This window comes from Neovison vison, chromosome 1 (genome assembly GCF_020171115.1).
Source record: "Neovison vison isolate M4711 chromosome 1, ASM_NN_V1, whole genome shotgun sequence".
In the NCBI taxonomy this organism is placed as follows: domain Eukaryota; kingdom Metazoa; phylum Chordata; class Mammalia; order Carnivora; family Mustelidae; genus Neogale; species Neogale vison.
Genome location: NC_058091.1, coordinates 276433352 through 276461278, shown reverse-complemented (window position 1 = coordinate 276461278; position 27927 = coordinate 276433352). Strand labels below are relative to the sequence as shown.

The 27927-nt window shown below is 42.0% G+C and overlaps 1 long non-coding RNA gene across 1 annotated transcript; it reads right to left on the bottom strand.

Moving 5' to 3' along the window:
• Positions 1-45: 45 nt before the first annotated feature.
• Positions 46-27266, bottom strand: LOC122902148. Its single transcript, XR_006383753.1, has 3 exons — positions 27003-27266; positions 510-562; positions 46-291 (listed from the first exon to the last, which is right to left on the bottom strand). It is a non-coding gene; the product is annotated as an uncharacterized LOC122902148 (long non-coding RNA).
• Between the last annotated feature and the right edge of the window lie 661 nt (positions 27267-27927).

Genomic DNA, 27927 nt, shown 5'->3' with positions numbered 1-27927 from the left:
AGAGTCCCCCACACACCTTAACAGGTGTGCCTGTGGCGACACAGAAACTCAGCTCAGTGGATGGGCAGCTAGCGCCGGCAGCCAGCTTTGACTCTGGCCTCCTCTGTCCTCTACCCAGAGACGGACAGGGGTTGTAGAGTCAGAGAACAGAGGATCATATGATGAGCACAGGACGGCACATACTCAGCGCTGCTGTCCTTCTGAACACTCTCATGATAACAAATCCTGGCTTTGTGTTTTATAGCTTCCGATATCTTTCTGATCCAAAAGGCAGTCTGGGTCATAAGGTACCTGAAGGAGAGAACACAGAAAAAGGTACAAAGTTGATGCAGATAGTGTCTCATGCTGGCACCAAGAAATATCATAAAATCTAGATTAAGAGCACAAAAGCAAAGAGGCACCTTTGAAGTGGGTTAGTGATTAGCTTTTTACAACAAAGAAAAATGTCATGATCTTAGGGGGAACATGAAGCAAAAAAAAAAAAAAAAATTTTAAACGTAAACACTTACTGAGCGAATAACCTGGAAATTCAACGACCCTTCTCTACGCTTCATTTTATAGCCTAAAAAAATGAGATAATTGGGCAAAGTCAATGTATTCAAACTTCGGAAAGTCACACAGCAAAACTATCAAAAGAGTAGGATTCCAGTGTAAGATCGACACTAGTTCATTAACAGATGAGTTCTCCTGTCTGCATTTGTTCAACACAGTTTAAGACAGAAATGCTTTAATAGGCAAGGAGCTGCAGTGTGCAGACTAAGTTTTTTTCACTTGGGTCTTCACAATATCGGTGTCACACCTTCTCCAAAGCTCAAACACCTTTCCACTTTGTCACACTGCTCTCTTGCTCTTGGACCCATCAGGGGTCCCTGAACCTTTTCCCAACATTTCCTGTCCTCCTAGCCTCTGCCTCCTTCTTTTTCTAATGAAAATGGCAACGATAATAATGACAATAAGATAAAAACTATGATCTGACAGCTTAAGAACAATACCTACAATGCTGTTGAGCACTGTTTTTTGTTTTTTTTTTTGTTTTTGTTTTTGTTTTTTAAGCATAAAGCCTCTGAAATTTCTGAGCCGTAAGAGCAGGATGGGCTCTTAATTCACCTCTATATCCTCAGCACCTGGGACAGCATCCTGCACAGAGAGGGCATTCTGCTAAGAATAATGAAGGTACTCACAAATTCTCCCAGCCCACTAAAGAGAAATACTTCCCATCCTTTATCGGCAAAATCTCCTCTTTGAGGACCTTCATTCATGATAGACCCATAAGAGGCCAATATTACTTACCAGAGAGGCTGAGAGGTAATATGCATGTTTACTTAACATGCACAAAATCAATTTTATATGCTTGTCAAAAAAAAGAAAAAAAGAAAAAACAATGAGTTAGATACACAACAGCAATTCTACCCTCCATTCCATAAAATGCCTGTGTGTCCTAGAGGTAACAGATGGGTGGAGTGAATTTCATTGCTCTCGTTTGCTCTCTGTTTTCATGGACGTCTCCTGAAATGAACATCTTACTGTGCTGGGCGTCGTTCTAGTGTCTAAAATGATGTGCTTTTCGTATAACCTGTTGCCTACATACAAACAAGCAGCACCATGTGACATTCAACTACAGAACCAACAATACACTCTAAGCTGGAGAAGAAATCAGCCAAATGGGGTTTGTTTTGAGATGACATGATGCTTTCCAATGCGACCCTTTATAAGGAAACTGACCCTGTAATGCTTGCCCGTATAGTATTTTCTCCTTTAAACTAACTTGGAGACCAAGTCTAAGGTGTGACTGCACTGCAAATATCAACAGATTCCCAAACAATCTTAAAATGTATATGGGACCACAAAAGACCCCGAATATCAAAGCAATCTTGAAAAAGAAAAGCAAAGCTGGAGACTTCATAATTCCGGACTTCAAGTTACATTACAAAGCTGTAGTGATCAAAACAGTATGGTTCTAGCACAAAAAATAGAGCAATGGAACAGAATAGAAAATCCAGAAACAAACCCACAATTAGATGGTCAATTAATCTTCGGAAAAGCGAGAACGAAAATCCAATGGGAAAAAGACGGTCTCTTCAACAAATGGTGTTGGTAAAACAGGGCAACAATATGCAAAAGAATGAAACTGAACCACTTTCTTACACCAGACACAAAGATAAATTCAAAATGGATTAAAGACCTAAATGTGAGACCTGAAACCATACAAACCCTAGAAGAGAACACAGGCATTAACTTCTTCGACAGGGGCCATAGCGAACTCTTTCTAGGTAGGTCTCCTGAGGCAGGGAAAACAAAAGCAGAAATAAACTATTGGGACTACATCAAAATAAAAAGCTTCTGTACAGCAAAGGAAACTATCCACAAAACTAAAAGGCAACGTACAGAATGGGAGAAGGTAGTTGCAAATGACATAGCGGATTAAAAAAATACATCAACAGATTCTGGGAAGAGGGATTTGCAATGTGTGTGCCCGCATGTGGGCGCGTGTGTCCCCATGAGAGCATGTGACTGTGGCACAATGGAAATTCACCTTCCATCACAGGCTTCTCATTTTGCCACTTCCCCTCGCCTTTGTTAGTTGAGAAAATAGATTGTGCAGTAATTATAGAAGTTCCTGCTCCAAAGGAATGACTTTTTCTTTTAAATTGGTTTTATGTTTCTTTTTCTTTTTTCTTTTTTTTTTTTTTTCAAAGAGAAAATGAGACCAGAAATTCAAGGCAAAGAGAGCCGGGGAGAAGTCTATAGCACAACGGCTACCAGGGAAAGGCAGACTGAGTAAGAGAGAGCCGTGGAGATACACACATGGCATCTATATCTTGGAAAATACGGGTGTTCTAACATTCGCAGAAATTAAAGCTATGCGTAACATCCAAGTCATAAGCTATATGATGCTGGACAAGCTACTTCCTCTCCATAGATTTTAGCTCAAAAATGGGCATAACCATGGCCCCTGCCACATAGGATTGCAGTAAAGACTGGAGGAGATAATACATGTAAGTGTCGGCCCACATATCAGGTATGCAAAACTGACAATAATGAGCTATTATTATCATTCTTCACTCATTAAAAAAAAAAAAAAAAAAGATCAGGGTTAGACAGTCCCCTCAATGCCAGATTTGATCTTTTAGCACTGCACTGTCCAATTGAAATATCCAACTCACATACATAATTTTAAATTTCCTAGTAGCCATATTTTTAAAAATTAAAAACAGGTGAGATTCATTTTAATTATGTTTTATTCAATTATTGCCTACAAAATATTATGATTTCAGCATGTAATCAATATAAAAATCATCAACGAGCTATTTTGCCCTCTCATACTCAGTCTTTGAAACTGAAGTGTTATACTCACGGTCCATCTCAGTTCAGACTAGCTGCATGTCATGTACTCCATGTGGCTACTGACTACCACAATGAACATAGTTCTAGAATAACAGTGAGTTGAGTTTTAAACTTAATTTGCAGGGCACCTGGGTGGCTCATTCGGTTAAACATCTGCCTTGGGCTCGGGTCATGATCCTGGGGTCCTGGGGTCAAGGCTCCCATCCAGCTCCCTGCTCTGCAGGGAGCCTGCTTCTCCCTCTGCCTGCTGCTCCCCCTGCTTGTACTTACTCTCTCTCTCTCTCTCTCTCTGTCAAATAAATAAATAAATAAAGTCTTTAAAAAAAAAACAACAAACAATTTAATTTGTTTTGGCTGAAAGCTGTCTAAAAAGCAATGTCTCCAAAGCACTTAAAAGTGAAGCATTAAGACCTTGGGTGAGAAATTGGAAGTGGAAATGAAGGAGCTACTTGCATTGTTAACACCAGAACCATGGATGGTCACCATCAAGCCTGCAATCTTTCTTAGGGAACCCTCCACTGGGTGGAGCCAGTATGTCCACAAAGAAGTTACAGGAAAATACATTCCCTTGAATGAATGATTGCTAGCACCATGTGGATTTCTCCATGGGCTTATGAGAGAGCAAGAGAAATTACATTACGCTTGGTATCCTGATTAAAGCCCGGTGACTTCATAGCGCCTGTTGTTTTATTTATCATAACAATAATGAAAAGTTAATGAACAAGCAGAGTTGCAAGGATGATGAAATGTATGTAAAGATAGTTTGATGTTAATACTTGAACCAGAAAGATGCGGACAATGAATTGTGACGCGAAAGAGGAAAATCGTAGTGTGTGTGTGTGTGTCTGGGCCATGAGACCAGCTAAGGAAGGTTTGGCTTAGTGATTGACCCAAGAATCCAAAAAGATTCTGAGCAGACACATGCTAGACGAAAGGGAGAAACAGCAGAGAGAATTGCAGGGCAGGAATTGTTAAAATATTGAAACTGTCCCCTGTGGCAGTTCGGTTGATCTACCCCAGCCAGCGTGTCTAATGAGCCTTGTCACAGCCCATAGGAAAGACTCCACTATTAAATCTTTTTCAGGGCTCTACACACAGTGGAAACTGCCTCTTTTTGTTGTACCCATCTATGACATCTAGACAGTGAGAATGAGGATATGAAATGACTCTGCCTTTGAATCAGTGTATTTCATCTTCAGATGAGCAAAATGGAAAGATGAAGAGCTCAGACATTAATTAGACCATACCTGAGCCTCAGTACTGGCTCCACCATCTGACCTGGAACCGAGCCTCTCTAAACTCTGGCTTACACTGAAAGGCAAACCGAGGTACCTCCTTCACAGGAGCGTAAAGACATGCAAACCTCTAGCCTCACTGCCGGGCATCTTGTAATTATTGCTGTTTCTTCTACCCTCTCTCCCTGCAGATGTTACTTTGCAAAAGGCAAGTTTATAATTTGGCAGATCATAACCAAGAACAAATATTTGGATGATTCTATACATTTTGCTCCATATTATGCATTTAATTATTTTGGGTAGTTGGGGGAAAGAATTAATAAAAATGTTAAGAAGGAAGGCACTTCTCAAAAATACGGTTACCATTTTCAAACTTAAAAATAGAAAAGAAAACACATATTCTGACTTCATGAGGAGAACCTCAAAGGCAGCATTGTGATGGCACTGAGACACAATAGAATCTTCTGGGGACAGAAATTCAGTGGAGGGAAATTAAGTTTTGAGCCTCATTCAAGGGAGTTTAGCTATTAAAATATGAACATATGGCCTCACCTATCAGATAGTTCCTGGCCCCAAGAAGCTCCTCTAGCCTTCCCTCCATGTACCTCAAATTTCTCATCTGTAAAGTGAGGACCCTCCCCCTAGAAGGGAGATCAGCCCTATCATTCCTGGGATAATAGAGTGCAGGATCAAGAGGAAATAACATGGGTGAGGGTAACAAAAAGGACACAAGGATTTAAGGAATGAGGACAGGTAGAATATGCAGGTTGAGAAGTGGCAGGGAGGAAGCAAGAAAAGAGGAAGCTAGAAGGTCCCTAGGGACTACGTTTCTCATTCATGTTGCTGGGACATATCTACAAAGATTTGGTTTATTTTTGAAGGGTTGTAGATGGTTGGTCGTGTTTTGATGCAACACCAGCCCTAGACCAACCAGGTGGGCAGCGGCATTCTCGCCTTTCCTCCTACTGGTTACCGAGGGCCTGACCATTTTGTTTTATTTTATCTCATCATTTCAGAATGATACATACCTGCTCTAACTCCACACCTACTCTAAGGTACTCTCTCATATGAGATTATTGAATATATCCTAAAATTGGCAGTTTGACTCCTCCTGTCTGGGAAAACCCAAGACCACCAATGGTTGGGAATGTCCTTTTCTTATGTAGTTCAGAATTTTCTGTACCTTGACCCACGTCCATCCATTGCACATGGACATAAGCGATGGGTAGACCATATTTTTCACTTTGCTGAGGTTTTAATTTCTTTCTCATTTTTTCCCTTGTGTGTTACAACCACTCTTAATACTTTTGAATGGAAAGAGGAAAATAATTGGCAACAGATGAGAGATTTCTTCCCACTCTTTCTTCTCATCCCTTTTTGGGCTAACTCCAGGACAGTTTTCAAATACAATTTAGGCATTGTCTCTCCAAAAGCTTCGTTGACCTCTCTCTTTAGATGCATAACACCTTTCACAAAGTCTGTCACATCACACTATGTTGTATTCAAAGGATTCCTTTAGTGGCCCCCTCTCCTACCTGGTAAGCACTAGATTTCATTCATCTCCTCTTCCTCAACGCCTAGCGTAGCATCTGGTGTTGAACAGGCCCCAACAAGTGTTTGTTGTCCCTCAACCACCAGATTTTGAATTTTGAAGTAGCTCTTAAAAACCCCCTCCTGGTCCATTTTCTTTTGCTGAAACCCAGAGGGGTGGGGAAAAGAGGGAAGTCCCTCTCTATGTTCCCATGGAAACTGAAGTAAATATGGCAACAATTAGAGGAGAAATGAATATACTAAAAATATCATTTAATAATGTGAAGGAATGTCGCTTCTTCAAGTAGTCACATTACACCTGCTGCCCTTTCTTTCCTTTAGGAGAATGTTTAAAATAGTTTATAAAATGACGGTACTTTGTTACCTACAAAGCTGACTTCCTCCATTCTAGTAATACAACTCATGTGTGTATCCTTACCGACTAAATGGTCCCCTAAAATTCGTATGTGGCAATGCTCACCCCTGACGTGATGGTGTTAGGAGATGGGGCCTATGGGACGTAGTTAGGTCGTGAGGGTGAGGCTGTGATGAAGGGTATTTGTGCCCTTACAAGAACAGATACGAGAAAGATGATTTTTCTCTCAGCCACATGAGGATCAATGAGGAGATGGTAGTCTGCAAACTAAGAAGATGACGCTCACTAGCTACCAGGGCTGCCAGCACCTTGACCTTGGACTCCCCAGCCTCCAGAACCATGAGAAACAGACATTTGTTGTTTAAGCCCTCTGGTCTATGGTATTCTGTCACAGCAGCAGACAGACATGAATTCATGTCCCTCCACGGTCGGGATCTATCTATGACCCTCTTTCTTTTACTCAGTAAGTCATTTTTTTACTCAGCACCAACAACAATGCACCCGTGAACCATGACCAAGAGACCCAGAGGAGTCCCTCACTGACTGGTGCAGTTCACGGTCTAGCAGGAGAAACAGAGGACTTCACAGATGAACAGATGAATAGATACACAACCTCACAAACTGCCCAGGGGGCATGTAGGAAGGAGCCAGGGGCTCGGATGGGGAGGAATGGAGGGATAGTTGGGATGGGCAAGGACGATAAGCCGAAGGCAGAAAGAGGTCAGAGTTTGAGGGATGGAGAGAAGGCTTGTGTGGTTGTAGCAGAGTTGAACAGGAGGAAATGGCATCCCTGAGGTGGAGAGGAATTTAGGTTTCGTTCAAAGTGCTGCGGGAAGTCGCAGACGCATTATAAGCAGGATCGAGCTGCTCATACATTTCAGTGAGCCCTGTGCTTGCTGCCTACAGAGAAGCTTTGAGAAGGGAAGTAACAAACGGCAGAAGCCAGATAGGAGGTTTTCAAGAAGTTCAACAAGAAACCGTAGTGCTTTAGACAAGGATGACAGTAGTGAGGCAGGGAGATGTGGATATGCTTGAAGAGTATTTTGCTCGTAGGCATGTCAGGACTTCTTCTGTCATTTCTCTGCGCAGTGCATGGTTTGTTTTGTTTTTTAAGATTTTATTTATTTATTTATTGGAGAGGGAGAGAGAGCATGAGTGGGGGGGGTGGCGTCGAGGGAGAGGGATTGCAGACTCCCTGCAGAGCAGGGATCCTGATGTGGGGCTCCATGCAGGGTGGGGCTCAATGCAGGGCTTGATCCCAGGACCCCGAGATCGTGACCTGAGCCAAGGGAACCAGGGATGGGCTGCTGTGAACAACTGGGTTCTGCTTTTTAATGGGGTAGAAAAAACTGAGGGAAAAAGAAAGAGTTTCGATACTGTGATAGAATTAAAACAAGCTTAAATCCATTTTATTCTATGATAAAGTCAGTGTTTAGAATAAAATGGCATCGAATTTTTATTTTTTTTATTTTTTATTTTTTTTGAGAAGATGAGAAATAGTGATCTTGAGGAAACCGGAAGGCCTGACAGAATAGCTAAGGAGAGTGCTGGCTGCTCCTTCCCTCTCCCTTTCTCCCTCCCCACCCCCTGCACCACCTGCTCCCTTCCTGCCCCTTTCCCTCCTCACCCTAAAGCACCCTCCACTGCTCTCCATGGTGAGCCCTACCTCCTATCTCTTCCACTATGTTGTCTCTAGCACTTCCTGCGTTTGCTTTGAGCTGTCACTTCCAGCCACTCATAATCTGGCTTCTGAGTCCCCTGCAAACAAGACCAGTGATTTCATCATTAGAATAAAACCCTCCTATTAATTTTCCTGAGCTTGCCCTTCCAAGCTATTCACGCATTTATAATGACAGGAACCATCATCCCCTGGGCTAATAAATCTAGACCAAACACACCTCCCTTTCTACCTACTTGTTCAGGCCTTTCCCTCTTTCCTAGGGCCCACCTCGTTCCTCTCCATCAGCTTTTATAATGAACCATGGGCTTTAAGCTGCCGTGACATGGAACGGCTAGTGGCTTTCTTATGGACCGGGAAGACTGCTTAGAAAACGTTTGGCGGATAAAAGAAACACCAGCATTTCCTTGCAGAGCCATGCACTCATAAAAATGCATCCTTAATTGCTCCCTTAACATTTTCATCCTGATGCTAAGCATCCTGCTCCTTGCTGGCCTGTTGGAAGGGAGCTCTTTTAATTTTCTGTTTGAATGACATACTGTTGCAGAGAGCATTAAATGGAGTAATACGTGCAAAGCAATTAGGACAGTGCCTGGCATCTAACAGATGCTCAATAAATGTTAACTGTTCTGAACTATCAAAGCCCTTTCCCTCTGCCTGTTGTCGGATTGGGGCTCATCCAAAAGGAATCCCCCAAGGATTCTCAACACCAGGGGGAAGCCCTCTCCTTGCTGAAAGAATTCACACCTTAGGGCCTATTCATCTTCATCTGTTTTCAGCCAGACAACTGACAAATGGTTGAACTTGTTTTTGTTTTTTTTTTTGGAAACATCGAAAAATTAAATTTAACAAAACCAGGTAGTTATTGAACTAAAAACCATGGATCTTAGTGTTTTGGGGGGCGCTTCAACTCTAGACATACAGTGATGGGTAGAGAGTGAGAATGTAAGCCTGAAAAAGACCTTCAATATTATTACCCTGTTTGTCATTTTCTTTTTCTTACAGGACATTAAGGTCCAGAGGGAGAAAAGCAATTTGCCTAGGGCATATAGTGAGTTTGTGGCTGAGCCAAGATGAAACCAAGTTTTCTGACCTGCAGACCAGTGCTCTTCAGACATCCTTCCCTCATGGCAGGGGTTCCCCACCCAGAGCTGGAGTCAGATCTCATTCCATAAGGGGACAGAGAAAGGGGAGCCTCAGGCTAGGGGGGGATCCAAGACACCGACGTTCCAGTCACTCATGCTAATGTCTCAGGCACAGTGAATGGCCGAAACCAGTGGAAAGTTCTTTGTTGGTCACGGGCACCTTGGATTAACCCAGAGTTGACCTAAACTGAAAGCTAATCTGCAGAGTCAAGAGCAAACCAAGGATGGGGTAGGAACCGCACGTTCCACATTGTATTTCTTTGAGGCAAGGACTGTACTTCTGTAATCCTGCATTTCTCAATAAATATTTGTTGAATGAATGATAAACCCTCAGCCTTGCTCTGGCTTCACCCTTAAACAATGTTAAACATATTCCAAACCCCTGTCAGAGCCTCAGGCACCATCGTATCAATCTGGCAATGCAAGAACAAGACAAAATTAAGATCTGAAAAATAAAGATTGCCAAAACCTGTGCTACAAATAAACATGCCTAATGAGTTCATTTTCCAGCTCATTTATCTTTTTATCAATTTCCTATTTATCAATTTTTATCACTATCAGTTTCCTAGTTCTTTGTCTTAAAAGTCTCCTTATTTTGACAATTTTTAGATAGAGTGCACATAGTGCCTCCATGACTAAAGACACAATAATCAAATGATCACCAAATAAATACATAATTACCATTGCAGTAAGCCATATGGAATAAGGGGAATGCTGATCAACAAGGGCCTAATTACTAGAGGTGAAGCTTGCAGAATGTGGAGGTTATGGTCTGCTATGACTCATACTCTTCTCCTCATTTGAGTTCTGAGTTCAGATCCAGCTGGCTCCCTCTGTATTAGGACCTAAGCAAGAAATTCTCCCATAGAGTCCATGATGGTTAGTCTGATTTTTTTAAGTGCCATTCTTTTTAAAGATCTGCTTCTTTTCAGAGCAGGAACAGAAATAGACAAAAGGAAACTAGATTTCATTCATTCATTAAATATTTATGGAGTCCCTGCTAGGTGCCAGGCACTCTGCTAGAGCTTAGGGTACAATGGATATTGAAAGAGACTTGGTTTCTGATCTCTTGATGTTTACAGTCTTATAAGAGAGGTGGATGATAATTACATGAGCATACAAAAAAGATATAAACACAAATTATAAGTGCCAAGAAACATAGGAAGTTATGAGAAAGCATAATTTAATTCCAATTAAGTGTCTTAAAGGGTTTTCTAAAGATGTAAAGTCAAATTGCGTTTTTTTTAGAAACCACTTTATTGAGGAATAATTGACATATAAAAAGCTGTACATGTTTAATATATAGGACTCAATGAATTTGGTGATAAGCATCTATCTGTGAAACCATCAGCACCATCTAGATATTAAACATGTACATAACCTCCCAAAGTTTCCTCCTGTCCCCTTTGTTATGATTCTTGTGCGTGTGTTTGTCTGTGGTAAGAGCACTTGATGTAATATCTATCCTCTTAGCAAATTTTAAGTATACAGTATACTACATTGTTAACTATAGGCATGATGATGTACAGTACATTTCCAGAACCTGTTTATCTTGCATCAGTAAAACTTTATACCCTTTGATTACAATCTCTCCATTTCTCCCCCACCCCACACCCCCCGCCCCCGACCCCAACCCCGGCAACCACCATTCTACTTCCCGCTTCTATGAGTTGGATTATTTTAGATTCCACATGTAAATGAGATTGTACAGTATTCGACTTTCCATGTTTGGCTTATTTTGCTTGGCGCGATGTTCCCCAGTTCTATCCATGTTGTTGCAAATGGCAGGATTCCCTTCTTTTTTTAAGGTTAAAAAAAATAGCCTCATGCAAAAGAAAGCAGTTGGACTCTTATCTTATACCATCCACAAGAATCAACTCAATATGGATTAAACACTTAAATGTAAGATCTTAAATCATAAAACTCCTAAAAGAAAACAGAGGGAGAAAGCTCCTTTTGGTTTCTGTTCTTTTTCTGGGCAGTCTTTTTTTTTTTTTTTTTTAATGACTCCAAAAACAAAGGCCACAAAAGCAAAATTAAACAAGTTGGGCTACATTAAAATCAAAAGCTTCTACCCAGCAAAGGAAATCACTAACAAAAGGAAATGATCAGGGTGCCTGGGTGGCTCAGTGGGTTAAGCCACTGCCTTAAGCTCAGGTCTTGATCCCAGTGTCCTAGGATCCAGCTCAGCAGGGAGCCTGCTTCCCTTTCTCTCTGTCTGCTTGCCTCTCCGCCTACCTTTTTTTTTTTTTTTAAAGATTTTATTTATTTGACAGACAGAGATCACAAGCAGGCAGAGAGGCAGGCAGAGAGAGAGGAGGAAGCAGGCTCCCCGCTGAGCAGAGAGCCCGATATAGGGCTCAACCCCAGGACCCTGGGATCATGACCCGAGCCGAAGGCAGAGGCTTTAACCCACTGAGCCACCCAGGTGCCCCTCCGCCTACTTTTTTTTTTTTTTTTAAAGATTATATTTATTTATTTGACAGAGATTACAAGCAGACAGAGAGGCAGGCAGAGAGAGAGAGGAGGAAGCAGGCTCTGCACTGGGCAGAGAGCCCGATGCGGGGCTCGATCCCAGGACACTGGGATCATGACCTGGGCTGAAGGCAGAGGCTTTAACCCACTGAGCCATGCAGGTGCCCCGCCTCCGCCTACTTTTGATTGTTATGCCCTAATAATGGGTCCATGATTAAGGAGTGAGACTGATATAACGCGAAGGTCAAGCAAAGCTTTATTTCGCGCCAAGCATCAAGAATCTAACCGAACGTTCCGGGCCACACCTCTTACAAGAGAGGGTGACCCTTCCCTGTTTCACAGTCTAGCTTTTTTTTTTTTTTTTAAAGATCTTATTTATTTATTTACTTGACAGAGAGACAGAGAGGGTGAGAAAGAGATCACAAGTAGGCAGAGAGACAAGCAGCCAGAGAGGGAGAAGCAGGCTCCCCACCGAGCAGAAAGCCAGATGCCGGGATGACCCGAGCCAAAGGCAGAGGCTTAACCCACTGAGACCCAGGTGCCCCTCACAGTCTAGCTTTTAAGGGCAAAGGCCATGCGGTCAGGCCTGGCCATGCACAGGTGGCCAATGAGATTTTAACACACACAGGAAACTCCACAGTGATGCTAGGTGACCAATTGAGTTACAATTTACCCTAGTAGACATTTGAACCAGCCTATTACACCTTGATTGGGATTGGCGCCCAAAAGGCTCCCAAAGGGCAGGGCCCATACTCCTTGGTAACCAGGGAGACAGTATGCATCCCCCTCACTGATCAGATCGGATGTCTGCACCTGGCCTGACCCACCTTTGTATCTGGGCTTTGTTACCTGAAGCTGGTTTCTGGGACTTGTCTCCAAGTAAATCCCCTGAGGGAAGGGGAGCTGGGACAGTTTCTAAATAGGTCCTTACAGTGATCTCTCTCTGTCAAATAAATAAATAAAAATCTTTAAAAGGAAATGATCATTTACAGATGGGAGGAAGTATTGCAAATCAAAAATATGAACAGGGGTTGATTCCCGAAGTATATAAGGAACTCAAGTCAATAGCAAAAAAACAAATAATGTGGTTTAAAAATGGGCAGAGGAACCGAATAGACATCTCCCCTAAAAAGATATGCAAATGAAATGAAACAAGATGGGATCAGGATGGAGACAAACCATAAGAGACTCTTAATCTCAGGAAACAAATTGAGGGTTGCTGGAGATGAAGAGGGTGAGAGGGATGGGGTGGTTGGGTGATGGACATTGGGGAGGTTATGTGCTATGGTGAGTGCTGTGAGTTGTGTAAGACTGATGAATCACAGACCTGTACCCCTGGGGCAAATAATACATGATGTGTTAATAAAAATAGTTTTAAAAAAAGACCTGCAAATGGCCAATAGGTACATATAAAGATGCTCACTCAGGGGACCACACATCAGAAGTACAGACTGATGGCTAAAATCAACAGCACAAGAAACAACAGGTGTTGGTGAGGATATGGAGGAAAGGGAACACTTTTGCATTTGGGTAGGATTATAAATTGGCATAAAAATTATGGAAAACTACCTAGAGAACCCTCATAAAGTTAAAAAGAAAGGTACCGAGTTGAGATTTAAAGAAGATGTATCGTTAACAAAGCAGAGAGCAGCTTTGGCTGCTGGTGTAGATGCTGGAATCACACTGATTGGGCCAGGTGGTACCTGGACAATTATTTTGCCTGATGATTAAACTGTAAATTATAGGGAACTGGGTATCCCAGAGTAATGAGTTTAATTACTAGGGCTAGGGACCCAAATCTAGCCCTCGTGTTTATTTTTGTACAGTTTATGAGATAAGATATTTATTTGTTTGTTTATTTATTTATTTGCGAGAGAAAGAGAGAGAGAGAGAGAGAGAGAACATGAGAGGGGAGAAGGTCAGAGGGAGAAGCAGACTCCTCAAGGAGCAAGGAGCCTGCTGTGGGACTCGATCCTGGGACTCCGGGATCATGATCTGAGCCAAGGGCTGTTGCCTAAGCAACGGAGCCACCCAAGTGCCCTGGCCTTTACTTTTTGAATGGTTAAAAAAAAAAAAAAAAAAAATCGGAAGGAGAATAGTTTGTGATGTATGAAAATTGTATCAAAGGTAAATTTCAGTGTCCACAAATAAAGTTTCACTGAAACATGGCTGCACCCATTTGTTTATATACCAAAGTAGATTTGAGTCATTGCAACAGACGCCATATGGCCTTCAAAACCTAACTCTTCGCTCTTGGGGCCTTTGCAGAAAAGCTGACCAATGCCTGGATTATGAGAAAGTGTTTCTTTTGAGAAGATGTAATGGTCAATATTGAGTTTGCTGCTTTTGAGGAAAGGATTTAAAGGTTTAAAGTAGCAGACTTACATTCGTTCCAAGGAAAGTCCCTTCCATGTGTGTAAAAGTGACGGACCTGCCCTCTGGCCCAGGTGTCCCTCAGACTAATAATAAGCCCCTCCATCCCTACAATGAAGAGGCAGCCACCTGCTGGGGTGGGGGCGTCTTAACGGCAGTGGCAGTGGCCCATCTGAAAAGAACTGTCTGTAGGACTTGTCACGTCTGACGTCAGAAGCAGATAGCCAGTATCTGGGGGCACCGAGGCTGCCAGGGCTCGTGATTCTTATCTCTCACCTCCTGCTACCCTGACACAGGAGGGGTAAAAAGGAGGCTCCATTATCTGGAGTGCTCACCTTCCCCATAGCCGCTCTGTCCGGGGCAGTGGCCCCAAGGCACAGGGTGTGAGCAAGGAAAAGCACGCATGTGTGGCGGCCCGTTTGCTCCTGAGAGCTTGCAAGCACAGGACTAAGGAGCTCAGAACAGAAATGCTCCTGTTTCCTTCCGGACAGAGGCTGGAGTGAGGTCAGTGGGGCTTTCTGAGGATACGCGCTCTGCCCACCCCCGCCATGGAAAAGCCATGGTGACACATTCCTGCAAACAGCACCGCCCACCACACGATCCCAGGGCAGTGGCTGACCTTAACCTCCAGACACAGGACAAGCCGGTTTTGAACACCGATTCCAGCCCCAGATGCGGAGTCGCCTCCACCTTCTGGGATTCCCACCTGAAGTCCCCAACACTATTAAGCAGGAGCAAGCTTCCCGGACACCCCGACCCCCCAGAGTCACTAACGTGTAAGGTGACAAGGAATGAGACTATACGGTGATAGATAACCAGAACGAGGAGTTAAAAATCCTAGTTTCCTAAAACCCACTCTTGTCAATTGCCTTCCTTTTTCACTTAGCAGAATATCTACTGGCAATACTTCCCCCTTTGGTGTTTAACCTAACTAATCACCTAGAATGACACTGAACTCTTTCCAAGTCCTGCTTACGCTCCCCTTACCAGTTCTGTTGCCGTGGCTTCAGCCCACACAATTCTTTCACAGAGTCCACCAACAACACACAGTCTCACCTGCGAGGGCATTGGAAAAGGACAGTCAAACATATTTGGGATTTTATCTCGCTTCTCCCCAAAGGGATGGTTCACCTAAGAGGGGTGAGGGAGGAAAACTGGTAAGCCCTAATCACTGCTCGTAGCCACGGAAGTTGAAAAGAAATGAACATTACATGCAAAGCTCATTTTGCCTAGCTGCAGGGAAACGTGGACGAATCGAACACCTGCTCACAGATTGTCACCTTTCTCACAAACCCCGGGCATGATTTTCTATTCAACCTGCATGCAAATTTGATCAGAACACAGCTTGCTTACTCATCATAGCCTGTTTTCTTGGAAACAGATCCCTCCTGGAATTGCGGGAAGTTCGATGTAAACTGTCAGGTTTCCCCCAAATGCTGGCTGCAAATTGCTCCATGGGTGACTTTTTTTTTTTTTTTTTAAGATTTTGTTTATTTGAGAGAGAAAGGGCACTTATCAGGGAGACTGACTCACGGTTCCATCCCAGGAACCCGAGATGACCACCCAAGCTGAAGGCAGATGCTTAACCGACTGAGCCATCCAGGCACCCCCCTCCGTGGATGTCTTCTGCCAGCCACTGCTGTTCTTGCCTGCCACCTGCCTGTTCATCCTTCCAGCCCTGATACGACAAAGGGAAGGCTTTTAGCTAACAGTTAAGAGGAAGAAGGCAACTAACCATCTCTCCGTTCTGGTTTTTGGCCTCTGGCTTTGCAACCTTTTTGTTCACAAAGAGGAATAAGAAGGTAGTGGGATTCCTGGGGACCAGCAGTTTCCTACCAAAAGGGAGCGATCACCTTCAAAGGGAAGAGTAAGACACTCTGCTTTGGCCAGCATCTTCTGCGGCTCTTTCAAACCCCGTGTGATTTAAATATAATAGGAGACTTCCAGATCAAATACTTTTCATTTCTAAGAGGAGATCAATTCTAATTTATTTCTGAAATTTGGCTTTCATGAAATAACCTACTTTGCGGGCTTAGGGAATTCTGACTTTTACAGTAGATCTCAGACAGGAGAGGATTGAGTATGAAAGGCATCTGTGGAAAGCCTGAAGGGCCGTGCTAAAGGAAGATCGATCTAGGGCACCATGCCAATGAATATTTTTGAAGACTTACAAGAAGCTGGGTTATGGCGATAAAGGCACCACCAACAAGAGTCTGTTTAATTCTCCCAACAGCCTCATAAGGTCCAAAGTAACATTGTCGCCATTTTTCAGATCAACAAATTGGACTTGGACAGCTCCAGCAACCTTCACATAGTCACATGGTGGGGTCCATAGTCACATGGTGGGGTCCATAGTCACATGGTGGGGTAGAAGAAAAGCTGGGATCCAGCCACGTCAAACAACTCCAAAGCCAACACTAATCGGAGGCCACAGTCGACTCTGATGTGAAGCCAGGTTTGGGAACCCATGAGCCAAGGCTTCCAGGTTTCATTCACTTTTTAATCGGGAAGAAGATCGGCCTCACACACCACAGTTTTGCCGACATCCTCCAGCCTCTATCCTTTTCTCAGTTGAGGAAAGATAATCACTTCCCACAGTGTTTGTAATTTTTCTTCTTCACTGTTTGGATATGGTTGTCTAAAAAAAATTTTTTTTTAAAGTGCTTGGGGCCTAAAAATACCCTCAGTAAACTGTGTAATGTAGCTTTTAATTTGAACTTGCTTGGAATGGAATGCACAGTACTCATGACATCAAAAGTAGGGGCTGCCCAATTGGGAGCTGGAAAGTCCAGATTGTGACCCTGTTGCACCCAGATTTGCTGGGCAATGCTGGGCAAAGACATACCGCATCCACTCCCACTTTGCCTCCCCTCAGTGGGGGTGCCAGCCAAGGGTCCTTAACTTTTCAGCGCGTGGCTGGCTCCATGACCTGTATCAGGACAATCAGATCCCCTGGGAAGACTCCAAGCATGGAATTCAAGAACAGACTCAAACTAGAGCATAGTATTCCCTCGGAAAAGGCTGGGCTCTGGAGCTTTGCTCCTCAGAGGCACAGACCTGCTCTAAGGTCTGGTTTGTCAGGTTTCCTTGGGATCTGTGACCCACTCCAGATCCTCTCAATACATTCTACATTGGGATAGGTCAGGCAAAATGGGTTTCTGTTGCTTAAAACCAAAAAACCTAGCACAGTGCTTTTTAGAAGAAAACAAATCAGAACCACAGCATAGATTTTCCCTAAGCGCTTTTCAGGCTACTAATGCTGGCATGACATGGTTTTTCTATCACAGTCCTTCCTAGGACCTAAAGCTGTTTCTCTGCCATAACATGCATCCTTCAAATGCAGTCTGTAAAGGAAGAAAAGAAATTCAGGCCATTTAATGTTTTCCCTACAAGTTTCCAAAGTGAACATCTGGGAAGGTTTGCCTGAAATTTCCAGTCTTCGTATCTACTACAAAAATCTGACTGGGGTTAAGTTTGAGGAATTTAGAAGGATCTTTGGGGTGAGAGAGATCAGAATTCAAAATTATCACTGCCTCTTACAAGTGTTTAACCTTGGGCAAGTTGCTTCGTCGCCTGATCTCAGTTTCCTCTCTGTAAGATAAATGTGGCAAAATGATTTATTAAGATATTAGTGTTTTATTCTCACTCTACTTATACCTTCCGTAAACCCCCATGACCGTACGCATGTGTACAAATGCATATACCTTCACACGCAAGTAAACACACAGAATTTCAAGGACAGGAATTCCAAAAATTTCAGGCCTTTTGTATCTCTTTGACTTAGAGCCAAAAAAAAAAAAAAAAGAACCTTGAAAATAAGATATCTGCTTCTGGGTCTCGAACTTCTGGAGTGATTTGTACTAGGGGAGGGAGCACTGGAAGGAAGACATTCCTCAAGACAAAAAAAAAAAAAGAAGAAAGGCAAGGTCTTTGGGTTCCATATAGTAGGAATTGGGGCCCTGATTCCCAGAGCCATCTCCATGGAGAGACTAGGACCAGAGAGGGATCTCTCAGAGGGAAAGTCTGGTCTCAGGAAAGATTCTGCTCCACGCTTAGTAAGACCCCGTACTGCCCAATTGATGACCCATGCAATTGTGGACAAAATAGGCATGAGTGGCCACAATGGGAGATGGGGACCAGGGGATTTATATGTGACTCTAGAAAGGGAGGAAAAAGTCTCCCCAAATCATGGAGATTGGATTTCCTGTCTTCCTATTAAGATGAGACTCCTAAATTTGCTTTGATTTAAAGAAAACAAATTGACATTTCTTGTCACATATATACATGTATAAAGCAGAGGCTTTAACCCACTGAGCCACCCAGGCGCCCCCTCATTTTTTTTCTATGTGTCACTGTGTAAACTGTCTCTCATCCAGAAGATCCCTCAGTCTGAGTCCTAAGCCATTCCCTGAATATAACAGTAGTTAGACACAGGGACCCCAGCAAAGATTTCTATTTCTAAACAAGCTTGATATTTTGTCTTCTAAATATTTTTGAAGCTATGAATAACAGACAGTGATTAATATAAGAATATGCAGGAGACTAAACAAAATATGTAATATATACATAATTTTAAGTGTGATCTAGAGTTAAAAAATCCATAAACGGTTTTCTTTAACAGACCCCACTCCCCCATCCTCAATAATGGTGATTCCAAGTCCAAATCTCATGTTTACAAACCTGTAATGGAAAAGACTTTCTAGTCTGTTTATTTAACACACCCATCACTTACTGTAAACATCTCTGATAGTCCCAGTTATACAGGTCAAATGTAATCCAGGAAACCAAAGTGTTGCTAATGACCAACCAATGGAATCCTCAGAACACACTTTTTAAAGGCAATTTTGATTACATACCCAGTCTTCCCTGCATTTCCCACAAAGATTTTTGTCTATGGAAGAATCTTGATGGTGTCAAGAACTCAGCTCAAGAGCAAACGGTCTTAAGCCCCACTTGACACCACAGTTACTTGTTTGGTGATACAGTTTGCAGTATTGTCCTTAAAAGGACACACAAATGCCATAGAGGAGAATGTCCACTTCTCTAGGTAACAGGGAGTCATCCAAACCCTCAAGTAAGGAAATGGCACACATTGGTCTACCTTTCGGGAAGGAGGCTTTAGCAGCTTCAGGAAGGGATATTAAAGTGACAGGAAGCTAGAAATGATGCCCAAACCCATGATTCAGGCAAGACAGGATTAAGACCGGAACCAGGAAAGTCTTAGCGGAATCAAGTGGGCTGAAGCAGATCCAGTAGGATTCTTTGACATTGCATCAAGTAAAAGAACCACAAAGGTCAAAATAACTTTGAGGTTTATAGCTTGAGTCCAATACTGGCCTGGAGTTCTAATGTAAGGTGGGACACCCTTGAGGGTAAGCATGGGCAATAAGGAGTTCCATTTAGGAATGCTGAGTTTAGTATGTCTACTAGATATTCCCCATTCCAGGTATAAAGGGAGCAAGAAAAATAATCCACCATGAAAATCAAAATTACAGTAGGAGACTTATTAATGGAAAAGAGGGAGATTATGTGAGAGATGCTGCTGATATGAAGGGACACATGGGGAGCTTTCCACAATTTTAGTTCCCAGGGTCCCAAGATTCATTTTTATCCAAACTTGTTTTACTCAACAAAGAAACTGACAATTGTATCCATTAGCTGTGCCCAGTGGGACTCCCAGGGTTTATGCTACTCAACTTTATCTCCTTACAAATATCCAAACGATGCCAGGGACAAAGGCTTCCCCTTCTGAAAGGAAACCTAAGAGCCAGCTTTCTCCCTCTGCCTTCCAGATGGCATCACACATGTCGATTAGAAATGTTCAGGAAGCGCTTTCCTCTTTGTAACCAAGAGAAGCATTTTCTTTCTTTGGAGACAGCTCCCACTTTCTTTCCCTCCTTAAAAGGAATCTGATGTGTTTTCCCCAAATTATCCATGACTGGTCCCTTGCACTGTTTGTGCTCTTTGTAGATACTCTGCAGTGGGAAGATAAGGATGGGGTTCAGTGACGTGTATTTCTCTCCTGGTTTCCTTAGCAATGCCCCAGCAGGCTTCCAGCTCCCCTACAAACCTGCTTCTGACTCAGCCTGCTTTCGGCCTATGGTCCAGGCTCTGCCTGAATGCCACTTTAAAATAATAATAATAATAATAATTGGGGGCGGGGAGGTAGCTGCGTGGCTCAGTTGGTTGAGCATCTGACTCTTTGTTTCTGCTCAGGTCACTAAGGGTTGAAAGACAGCACGGGGCTCCATCCTCAGTGGAATCTGTGAAATATTCTTTCTCTCTCTCCCTTTTCCCCTCCTCCTGCTTGTGCTCTCTTCTCTTTCTCTCTCAAAAATAAATAAATAAAATAAATCTTTAAAAAATCAAAATAAAAATAATTTTTGTTTCAGGGCATCTTATAGTTTATAAAGATCTGTCATGGTCTGTGTTTCATTTTCCCTCCACAGCATGATCTTACAGAGAAGATATTATTCCTATCACCATTTTAGAGGTAGAGAAATCAAGAGTCACCGAAGTATAATGACTTGCCCAGATTGCATGGCAGTAAGTCAACAGAAGAAGATGAGGTTTGGAAGCAGAGCTCCTGGAGTTTGTTCATCTTGGGCAACAGTAGCCACTGGGTCACAGCCAGATTTCCTTGTGAAGTCTGAAGACTCCAAATATAAGGGTTATTCCAGCCCAGAATGAAATAAGGTCAATGAATCTTTGACAAAAGAGACAAGAATATCCAATGGGAAAAAGAGAGTTTCTTCAACAAATGGTGTTGGGAAAACTGGACAGCAACTCATAAAAGAATGAAAATAGACCACTTGCTTACACTACACAAAAAAATGAACTCAAAATGAATCAAGGACCTAAATGTGAGACATGAAGCCATAAAGATTTTAGAAGAGAGCACAGGAAGTAACATTTTTTTTTCTAGCTATGTCTCCTGAGGCAAGAGAAATAAAAGCAAAAATAAACTATTAGGACTACATCAAAATAAAAAGTTTCTCCACAGCCAAGGAAACAATTGCCAAAACTAAAAGACAACCTACTGAGTAGCAGAAGATATTTGCAAATGACATATCTGATAAAGTGTTAGTATCCAAAATGTAAAAAGAAATTATACAGCTCAATATCCAAAAAACACATAACCCAATTAAAATATGGGTAGAAGACATGAACCAACATTTCTCCAAAGAAAGCTAACAGAGGACAAACAGACACATGAAAAGATGTTCATCACCAGGAAAATGCAAATTAAAACTAATTGAGATATCACCTCACACCTGTCAGAATGGCCATAATAAAAAACAAAAACAGCAAGTGTTGGTGAGGATGTGGATAAAAAAAGAACCCCTGTGCACTGTTGATGGGAATGCAAACTGGTAACACCACTCTAGAAAACAGTATGGAGACTCCTTGAAAAATTAAAAACAGAATTAACCTATGACCCACTAATGACACTATTAGATATTTACCCAAAGAAAGTGAAAACACTAAATCAAAAAGATATGCACCTCTATGTTTATTGCAGCGTTATTTACAATAGGCAAATTATGGAAGCAGTCCAAGTGTCCATTGAATGGCTAAAGAAGGTGTGATATATATATAGATAAATATATATATTTATAGTATATATATTTAATATATATATAAAATGGAATATTACTCAGCCATGAAAAAATGAAATCTTTCCATTTGCCACACTATGGATGAAGTTAGAGAGCATAATACTAAATAAAATGTCACGCAGAGAAAGGCAAACACCATATGATTTCACTCATATGTGGAATTTAATAAACAAAATAGATAAACAAAGGGGAAAAAAGAGACAAACCAAAAAATGAGCTCTTAACTCTAAAGAAGGGAGGGTTACCAGAGGAGAGATGGGTGAGGAGATGGGTGAAATAGGGAAGGGGATTAAGAATGCATTTACCGGGGTGCCTGGGTGGCTCAGTGGGTTAAAGCCTCTGCTTTCAACTCAGGTCATGATCCCAGGGTCCTGGGATGGAGTCCCAGATCAGTCTCTGCTCAGCAGGGAGCCTGCTTCCCTCCCTCTCTCTCTCTGCCTGCCTCTGTGCCTACTTGTGGTCTCTGTCTGTCAAATAAATAAATAAAATCTTAAAAAAAAAGAAGAATACATTTACCCTGATAAGCACTGCATATAGAACTGTTGAATCACTATATTGTATACCTGAAACTAATATAGCATTGTAGGTTAACTACATTAGAATTCAATCTAAAAACTTAATTAAAAAAACAGAAGGGGGCACCTGGGTGGCTCAGTGGGTTAAAGCCTCTGCCTTCGGCTCAGGTCATGATCTCAGGTCCTGGGTTCGAGCTCCTCATCAGGGTCCCTGCTCAGCAGGGAGCCTGCTTCCTCCTCTCTACCTGCCTCTTGCCTACTTGTGATCTCTGTCTGTCAAATGAATAAATAAAAATATTTAAAAAAAAACAAAACAGAAGGCAGTTCTTCCTTCTGAACTAAGACATGTTCAAGATTCATTGGAAAAGCCTAGTTCATGTAATGATAAAAGGCTTCTTAATTCAGGTACCAACTTGTGCCCCAGACAGGATTAGTGGTCAAAATTCAAGAGCCTCTATAGTCTTCATCAGAAGACACTTGTACTATGAACTCATCACAGGTGTACTCCTTCATTTGGCCAATGTATTTGCTTTAACTCTTGACTCACACTGTTATGGCTATGTTTGTCAGGTATAACATTGAGTTGATTGGATTACCAAAATAGTACACAGTTAGGGGCGCCTGGGTGGCTCAGTCGGTTAAACCTCTGTCTTCGGCTCAAATCATGATCTCAGGGTCCTGGGATCGAGCCCGTATTGGGCTCTCTGCTTGGCAGGGAGCCTGCTTCCTCCTCTCTCTCTCTACCTGCCTCTCTGCCTACTTGTGATCTCTCTCTGTCAAATAAATAAATAAAATCTTAAAAAAAAATAGTACACAGTTGGTAGAATTTCTGTTGAATAATTGGTGCAGCTTGATAGCTGGGAATAGTTGAGGATAGCATGTTCACTGGCCTGTGGCTTTGCATGTATAAGAGAAAATGGAGAGAGCAGTAGAGTCCTCAAGGGGTTCCACAATGCTGGTGGGTAATGAGGTTATGTGTTACACAACTCTAAATGTGTCTGCAGAATCTCCCGAGACACCAGGGCATGGGGTTAGTTTGTGCCTTGCAATTATTGCTGACTTATCTAGATCTTTTTGACTCTCTTAATACCTGAGTCTAGTCTAGCCCTGAATCTAGTGGTCGAATGTGAACTAAACACTCAAAAACCTGAGCACTGTAATCCTTCTCTTCCTGGCAAAAATTGAAATTAATATTTAAGGTATTTGATTTTTTGAAGTCCTTGAAAGGTTATTGGAAAACAATGAAAATCCATTGAGTTAAACTATTCATCCAAATTTAGACTCTACCTGCATCCCCTGACTCACTGAGAGTCTCACTATCTCCCAAGACAGTCTGATTTTTCTACCACACACTATCTTATTTCTAATGAATGATTCTAGTTCTCTTTAGAGTCGGTACCAGTGGCCTGCAGTCATAGATTTCCCCCCTTATTTTGGTGGACAGAGGATCATGGTCCTTAGATCCTTCTGGCAACAAAAAGGCCAAACACCTCCTGAAGCAGTACGTTCTTAATATTTTCTTTATACTGATTAATAATCTGTTGTCTTCTGGCTTCTAAGAGCAGCAATTAAGCAACAAAGACAAGGTCTTAGGTTTTGAAGTAAGGTAGCTTGCACTTAATTGACTGGTTCTACAACCTGGGGAGAGTTACCCAACAGTTTGGAGTGGCAGTATCCCAATCCATAAATAAGGGAGAATAAAAACAATAATATCCACCTCACGACTGGGATAAGGACTAATGGAAATAATGCATATAATATTCTTATTGTACAGTGGTTGGCACATAATAGTGCATAGTAGTAGCATAACTACTATTAATATTCAACACCTTGTCCTTATTCAGCTTGGTCTTACAGAGTCTTGTGAAATAGATCAGCAAGTTCATCCACATGTAAGCTTTATCTTTTAAAAATATTTTATTTATTTATTTTCGAGAGAGAGCACCAGCAGAGGGAAGGGCAAAGGGAGAAGGCAGCACGGAATCTTAAGCAGGCTCCATGCCCCCCCACAGAGCCTGATGTGGGGTTCCATCTCACTACCCAGGCACTGTGACCTGAACCGAAATTAAGAGTCTGATGCTTAACTGACTAAGCCACCCAGGTGCCCCACATGTAAGCCCTCTTACAAATTCGAGCATGCTCTCACTGATACCCATCCATGTCTTCTCTTACAGCAACTGATCTTAAGGAATACTGCAAAGTAAATACAAACCATTCCTATTGACGCAAAGTTAATTAAAAGATCACAGGGTCGCCATTGGCATTGGAGAGAATAAGACTTGACCCCAAATAAGATTATAAGAGATTTATAAAGAGGTTTACAGCTGAGATACAGCAGTGGAGAGAGCACCCAACCAGGATTTCAGAGAAATGGGTTACATTTGCTCTACATCCTTGGGCAAGTCATTTGAGTTCTCCAGTATCTTTAATTGCAGGAGAGGAAATGAGACAAATGGTACAAGACTCGTGGTAATTAAGGAGATCCATATGCAAAACTAACTATGAGGGGGACAGTGCTCAGTTCATAAAAGGCATTCACCTGGTACTGGTTGATTTGTGTATCTAGACCTTGGTTACTTTGACACCCACTTAGTATTCTCAGTCCAGATAGTTGGCCTTTCAGCTCATGGTTGTAATGGCTTCGTTAACTAATCTCCTCTTCTAGCAAGTCCCCGAAAGTCTGGCTTTAATCACCTGCTCAGAATCCAGTAGCAAAATATAAAGAGAATAATAATTATGAATTGAAGTTTATAGGAAGTGGTCAAAACAGTGTTTAGAGGAAAGTTCATAGCTTTGTTTGACTTCATTTAAAAAAATAAAAGAAGAAAAAAAATAGAAGAAAATTAACTAAGCTCTCACTTCATTGTATAAGACAAAGAAATGAAAAACAAAAAGAACTACAGGAGAACAGGAAAGTGCACAGGTGATAAGATAAACAACAAATGAGTTAAATAGTGAGGAAAACAAAAAGAACTGATTAATATAGCCCAAGATAACTTGTTGAAAAAGACTAACACAGGGCAAATCTAATTGAAAAACCGGTAAAATGAGACATGAAGAGGCAATAAAGCATGCAAGATATTAGGGGGGAAATGTACCAGTAAGCTCTCTGCATGGTTAAATACCAGTTATTTTAAATTCTATGTCAAATAAGTTATTTTCTCAAAAGCACAGGATTGGTTACTTGCTGAATGTTGACTATGGACCTTGTCACAGTACCAAGTGTTTTAGAGGCATTCCCTATCTTTGGAGGTATAATGAACCCATGAGATAAATACTCGTCCTCCTTTTACAGGCAGAACTGAAGCTTAGGGAGATGAAACTATCCATCCAAGGTCACCAGCTAGGAAGAGATGCAGCTGGAATTCAAATGCAGATCTGCAAGGCCTATACTATTTATATACTTCCCATGTTTCCACCCTAAAAATGTAAAACGTCAAAATAGTCACCACAAGGAAGAAGAAATTTGAGTATCCAGTACTAAATATATTGAAAAATTGTTCACATGCCACACACACATAACTAAATATACTTGTTTAGATCAAAATTTTTCCAAACTTTCAAACTGCGAATAATAACCTAACTACCCATTTCATCTCCAAAAAAAGAAAATAATGGCAAACTATGTAAAATTACTGTAAACGGAAAAAGTGGTTTTAATCCTAATTGTGATTAAGACACAAACACACCCTACACGTGAGCTTGCTTTTTATAGACACGATTTTTTTTATAAAAAAATAAGCAAATTGAATAAAGTGATAAATTAGCACATGCTAGAAGATACTAGCAGAATACAGTCAGAGTAGATAATACAACAAAAAGAAAATATATTCTATTCGGTATTTTTTTTAAATTTAAATTCTAGTTAGTTGACATACAGTGTAATACTGGTTTCTGGAGTAGAATTCAGTGATTGATCACTTACATACAACACCCAGTGTCCAACTGGCTAATACCCTTCACCCATTTAGGCCCTCCCCCACCTGCCTCACTCCATCCACCCTGTTTATTCTCTATACTTAGAGGAGTCTCTTATGGTTTGCCTCTCTTTTCCCTTTTTTTTCCCTTCTTCCCATTTGTTCATCTGTGTTTAATATTTTTATTTCAAAGTCATCTTCACAGCAAAATCTCATCAATAGAAGCAATAAGCCATTTGACAGAATCTAAGCCCCGTTCTTGATATTTCTGAAGGCTTAAAAATATTATAGGGCAACATCACAACGTGAGGAAGTTCCACAGATCTGCTCCCCAGTGAAAGTTATAGAAAAACAAGAACAACCATTTAAAATATCTGGAGATAGGCTGAAGGAAGCAAATTAAAAATTATGTACCAAAGAAAATCTGCCAAAATTTGGTAGTAAAAGCGCTCCCTCTCCCTCAGCCCCCAGTCGGGGCTCTCTTCCCAGAAGAAGCAGGATGTCAGCAACTTTCCATGCTGCCCCCCACTACCTGTTGGTGAGGCTAAGTTCCAAGCAAGTGCCAGTGGGAAGTGAGGGCCCCAGACACCACCCAGCCTCCACCGGTGGGATGAAGACACCCCTTGAGTGTGCTGCCTCTTAAAATACTGAGCTCCATGAGCCCTTGCCCTGGTTCATAAGGTGATGCTTCCATGAAGAAGAGGCCAGTTAAAAAGATGGAGGCTACTGTCACCAAGAGCTCAACTTCCTCAGGTGGGAACATCACTCAGAAATAAATGGTTCCATATTCCTACCCTCAGCTCCACAGTCCTCTCAGAGACGTTGCTTGAAGGGTGAGACGCATGCCATAAAGTAGATAAATGCTTGCCTCTTCCCAAAGGAACTGATTTCTTTGGAATCAGGTGAAGTTCAGGCCTGATACTCAAGAGGTGGAGGTGCTGGTTGAAGGCAGTTGGGAGGATATTGGTAGATTCATATTGGTCGATTCGCTGGACTGGTTTGATTTGTCCAGGAGAACCAGAGAAAGACACAGTCGGATGGAGACATCTGGGGTCAGAACAAACCTCCAACACAGACCTCAGTAACTGTCCCTTCAAAGGAGCATAAATTGGATGGTTTTGTTTATGGAGCAATTTATGCCCCAGGGCATTTTTGTAAAACAATAGAGTAATCAGCTTGCAGTTAGTGGAGTTTAACAGTTGGGTGTGGACAGGGAAACAGAGAACCAAAGACAGCCCTGCCAAAACCTCTATCAGCCCGAGATGCCTGTGGACAAACGTAAGGCTACACCCACTCTGAGCAACATCAGAGGCTTAACGCTATGTGGGAGGGAAATAAACTTCACTAAAATAATCCAGTCAGTGGCTAAGCAAATAGCAATGAAAACAAGCAGGGAGGGCGGTACTGAGTTGCTACAGTATATTATCTAAAATACCCAGTTTCCAACAGAATTGCAAAGACATGAACAGAGAGAGGAAAATATGACACATATACTGTCGCCCTCGGCCCGCAAAAAACGACAACCAGCCTGGTATGGTGTTAATGCTCCATCTCTTTATTTCGACAACGTCCTTAGCTTCTATGTGTCAGGGTGACCAATAAGGGGCCAAACAATGGGGAGAGCCAATGAGAGTCCTGTTACTATGCTGATTAAATTTGAAACAGCCAATGACTATGTCCTCCTTTAGGCAGGCTTCACCAGAAAGTTCGTTGTTCACT